Genomic DNA, 5,875 nt, shown 5'->3' with positions numbered 1-5,875 from the left:
ATAAGTTTTAAGGAACACTTCATAATCTTCAAATACTATTGGGTAGGCAACCCGCTGATCGGATTTGTCTTGCGGTTTGTTTATCTTCCCCTTTTTAATTTTTCACCCCTTAGTGCCGAACTACCAATCAAATTTCGTTCAAACCACTTCATAATCCCTCTCAGATGTAATAAGAACAAACTGTGAAAATTTCAGCCAAATCGGTCCAGTAGTTTTTGAGTCTATTAGCTTCAAACATACCAACATCCAATTAGATATATATAGATTATTATTATTATTATTATTATTATTATTATTATTATTATTATTATTATTATTATTATTATTGGATAAATGATTAGCGTGCTGGCCTTTGGTCACAGGGATCCCGGGTTCGATTCCCGGCAGCGTCGGAAATTTTAACCATAATTGGTTAATTCCTCTGGCACGGGGACTGGGTGTATGTGTCGTCTTCATCATCATTTCATCCTCATCACGACGCTCAGGTCGGCAACGGGCGTCAACTCAAAAGACCTGCACCTGGCGTGCCAAAGTCTTCGGGCACATCCCGGCAGTAAAAGCCATACGCCATTTCATTTTTTCATTATTATTATTATTATTATTATTATTATTATTATGTCCGACTCGTTGGCTGAACGGTCAGCGTACTGGCCTCTGGTTCAGAGGGTCCCGGGTTCGATTCCCGGCCGGGTCGGGGATTTTAACCTTAATAGGTTAATTCCAATGGCACGGGGGCTGGGTGTATGTATTGCCTTCATCATCATTTTATCCTCAATATGACGCGCAGGTTTCCTACAGGCGTCAAATAGAAAGACCTGCACCTGGCGAGCCGAACACGTCCTGGGATATCCCGGCACTAAAAGCCATACGACATTTCAGTTTTCATTATTATTATTATTATTATTATTATTATTATAACTGTATTGTTATTATTTCATTCTTTGATTGCTTGTTTGGTTGTTTCTTCTTTCTTTCTTTCTTTTCTTCTTTCTTTCTTTCTTTCTTTCTTTCTTTCTTAATCTGTTTACCCTCCAGGGTTGGTTTTTCCCTCGGACTCAGCGAGGTATCCCACCTCTACCGCCTCAAGGGCAGTGTCCTGGAGCTTGAAACATTGGGTCGTGGGATACAGCTTGGGATGAGAACCAGTACCTCGCCCAGGCGGCCTCACATGCTATGCTGAACAGGGACCTTGTCGGGGGATGGGAAGGTTAGAAGGGATAGACAAGGAAGAGGGAAGGAAGCGGCCGTGGCCTTTAGGTGCCGTCCCTGGATTTGCGTGGAGAAGAAGTGGGAAACCACGGAAAACCACTTCGAGGATGGCTCATATCGAACCCGAGCCTCCGGGGGTTCCAGCTAATCACACCAATAACTACACCACTGAGGCGGGCATTATTATTATTATTATTATTATTATTATTATTATTATTATTATTATTATTATTATTACAATAACTTACTTTGGATTTTCTACCGTAGCAATTCTGACTTAGTATTTTCGTAACTGATCAGTTAGGATATATTGATAGATATCGTCAAATCTACCACCACCTTGTACCATAATCAAAAGTACACTATCATCCTTCATTTCTACCTTATGTGGAACCAACCATTTGTACATAAACTTTATCTATTGCATGTTTTGTTTATATATTTTGTGACGTCAGTTGATCAGAAGGTAAAGTAATGAATTAACCTAACTAATGGATTTTTGGTAACTTCGTTCTTGTTTATTGTGCATTACTTCAAATATTATTTATGAAGTTCATGGTTTCGACATTAATCTTGGAGTTCCTGGAAGAAGTAGTCTAATATGCGAATGTTTCGAGTCGAAATGAAGTTATTAATATGGCGCCCTAATCTTGTACAGTCGGCAGTTGATCCCACTATGGCGTCTACCACTTTGATTTGGTACCGTATTACGGTCTCGTTGTTGTAGTCGGTCTTGGTTCTAGCCGGATTGTTATAATACACGGAATATTTATGTAACAAAAAAAGTGCCTATTACAGGTTGGTCGGAAACAACGCGAACCGGGATAATCAGCGTTAGAGGGTTGGCCATACTGATAAATAATTTGAAAAATGAATCTGATATCTCGTGACGGTGTCATTTTATCAGCTGCTCAAGTTAGCCAATCAGATCGCTTCGCGGGCGAATTCAAATGGGCTTTGCGAGGCGGTGTTGCTAAATCTACTGTACATGAAATATCGAATATACTACACAGTACAAAGTTCATGCACATTTTGCTTCCTAAGTACAATAATAATCATAACAACGATGAAGTAATTAAAATACAATTAATAATAAAACTTATTATTAATAATTTAATCTGAGACTAAATGTGCTTGCCATTGGATACAGAATAATAAATACACAAGTGATTTCCATGCATTTATAATAAATTTCTAGCCGTAGATTTCAAGTGCTGTGACATCCGTATAGATGATTTCTGACGATTGCTGCTGAAAATGTTTATAATGGTTGTTACAATTTGATATTGAAAGTGTTTTTCCAATTTTTTATGTTTCCCTCCATTTTATTAATAACTAGCTGTAGAGCCCGGCTTTTCTTTTTAATGTTTACTTTTAAGATTTTAGGATTTTTCTTCGAAGTGATCTTTTCCAGATTTCTTCATTGTGACATTGACTGATAGTTTACGAACTCCTTTCTAGATTTAGAAGTATTGTTGCAAGTATAATTTTAAGTTTTGATTTGATATTATTTACTTTCACGTTGACGCAAGTGTAATAGACTAGTATAACTTGGAAACAATATTCTCTGACCCATGGGTAAAAATGAAAACATCGATTATTATTATTATTATTATTATTATTATTATTATTATTATTATTATTATTATTATTATTATTATTATTATTATTATTATTATTATTATTATTATTATTATTATTATTGTTTTGACTTGTGAGGTGTGGCTATGAAGTTGTTTACATCTATTAGTATTATTATTGTCCGACTCGTTAGCTGAATGGTCAGCGTACTGGCCTTCAGTTCAGAGAGGCCTGGGTTAGATTCCCGGCCGGGTCGGGGATTTTAAACTGCATTAGCTAATTCCAGTAGCCCGGGAGCTGGGTGTTCGTGCTGTCCCCAACATCCCTGCGAGTCACACACCACACATAACACTATCCTCCACCACAATAACTCGCAGTTACCTACGCATGGCATATGCCGCCCACCCTAATCAGAGGGTCTGCCTTGCAAGGGCTGCACTCGGCTATAAATAGCCACGCGAAATTGTTTATTACTTTAGTATTATTACTTACGTAGTTATGTACGGTCTTTATTTGGTACAAATCGCGATCGTATTATTTGTGAGGTTATGTCATGAAACATCTGCTGTATGTATATTAACATGAGTTTATATAATGTAAGAACACATAGTATGTAATTAATTATTACCTGTATATATGGTGTATATATCCACTGCAATATTGTGTAACACGCAGTAACAGTCCAGTACAACGCATCTTGTCACTAGAATTGTATAGAAAATTATTTTCATTGTAAATAGGTTATTGGTGACTCTAGAAATTACGAGAAAATCTGTGTCATATTTTTCTAGAAGCCTGGCCAGGCAATGTATATAAAGAGGCAGTCTTGGGGGTTAATTTGAGTTGTTTTAATGAGACTTATGTGGAAGTCGTGAACTTCTCTTGTGATTCTGTTGACATGCTACTGTAGCAGTCAAATGTTTGTCAAGATGGCGGTTCATTAATGTGTGTATATAATGCCGTGTATACAATTTGTAAATAAAATAGTGTACACAACTGGCAGAATTTTGTGTGTGCGTCTTTGTGTCGACAACGTTAAAGTATTTCCTTGTAGCACACCAGATTGTCGGGGACGTAGTCGATCCTTTCAAGCATCTAATAAAAGTAAGTTACAACCGTATGTATTTTCGCGCTACGCTACAGATATGATGAACACGATTCCAACTGTCACTGAGAGTATGACCAGTCATCCTAGGGACATCTAAAACTGTGGAATCAACATTCTTTTCTCATTCTGTACATTTTCTTTTTTCAACCCTTCTGAGCCTCCATTCCGATGGAGGTTGAACTTAGACTGAGTCGACATTCAGAGTGTCACTGTTCATGTCAGTGACCCCAACAAGTATGGATTCTGCATTAATATGGGTAATATGGGTTGTTTTCTATTATTTTTATAATTCACCCCCCGCCCGTGGGGTTGCTAATAGTGTCTTAACCCCACAGTATGTTTGCCATATAAAAATAAGTAATTAAATATATAAATAAAGGAATACATTAATTGGTATATCAGTAAATAGAAAGGGCAATAAACAAAATGTTGAAAACATAGAAAATATGAGAAAACTAGAAAGTGTGCAGCGCCGAGCAGAACGTAGAATAAACACACACATCCCTTTAAACACGGCCAGGTCATTGCCACCAAGTGAACTCATTATGTAAACAAATAGACTTAGCCTTCCTTAAGAAATCCCTGACTGACAGCACACATGTCTCCCCTTTCCACCGCCTGCAGCTTAATTACCGCTCTGTTAAGAGAGGTCAAGGAGTAATTGTTTCCTCCTTCGGCAGAACCACCTCATTTTTAAAATGGATTTTACGCACGGTCTGCACATCTACGAGACATTCTAGCACCTGAAGTAAAACTGCTTTCTATTCCTATTCCATGCGGTAAATAAAATGTATATGTAAAAAATACGGTGTATATAAATTGTATAAATTAGAATTTCGAGAATGCCGGGCAGAGTGGCTCAGACGGTTGAGGCGCTGGCCTTCTGACCCCAACTTGACAGGTTCAATCCTGACTCAATCCGGTGGTACTTGAAGATACCCAAAAATATACGTCAGCCTCGTGTCGGTAGATTTACTGTTACGTAAGAAGAATGTCATCTCTCATTACACTCTTCTGATGAGCGTGACGTCAGGAAGAACATCCGGTCGTAACAACTCGCTACGAAGATTCATATCATTTCATATCCCGTAGAGAAACGGGACAAGGGACTAAATTCCGGCAACTCGGCGTCTCCCAATACCGTAAAAGTAGTTAGTTGGACGTAAAGCCAATAGCATTATTATTATTATTATTCATTTCAAGAATGATCTGTACAAGTACAGTTGAATGCGTGTGGGTTTGGAATTCAAGGATATGAGTGAGGGTATGAATGGTTGGAATTTTTCAATCTTTATGCATAGCAAAAATGAAAATCATTATTATTCTAATAGTACAGTGATTGGAGTATAAATGAGGCGCAAAGTTCCAAAATCCGCCTTATCCAGTTTAGCAATTTTTTCAGGAGACCAAAAAAGTGTTTCTTGCTCATCTTTTTTTTTATTATTTTTTTTTTGTTTTGCGTCGCACTGACACAGATAGGTCTTATGGCGACAATGGGACAGGGAAAGGGTTAGGAGTGGGAAGGAAGTGGCCGTGGGCTTAATTATGGTACAGCACCAGCATTTGTCTGGTGTGAAAATGGGAAACCACGGAAAACCATCTTCAGGGCTGACGACAGTGGGGCTCGAATCTGCTATCTCCCGAATACTGGATACTGGCCGCACTTGAGCGACTACAGCTATCGAGCTCGGTCTTGCTCATCTTGAGTAGAATAAAAGTATTTATTCATATTTATTATATCAACGTACTTACATGTATTGATATAACTGAAGAGCTACATACAATTCGTGACATATAATGAAGATATTTACAAATTAAGATTGGATAAGGCGTGTTTTGGAAATTCGTGATGAGGGCGGGGTTTGCACACGTAGATAAAAATTTATAATGATAATTTGTTTCATTAATTGATATTATTACCGACATTTTTTAAATTATTCATACTCTTTGAAATCATAAAATTAATGTCAGTGATTA

Source organism: Anabrus simplex, chromosome 14, assembly GCF_040414725.1.
Source record: "Anabrus simplex isolate iqAnaSimp1 chromosome 14, ASM4041472v1, whole genome shotgun sequence".
Classification (NCBI taxonomy): Eukaryota; Metazoa; Arthropoda; class Insecta; order Orthoptera; family Tettigoniidae; genus Anabrus; species Anabrus simplex.
Note: the sequence above shows the minus strand (reverse complement) of the source record.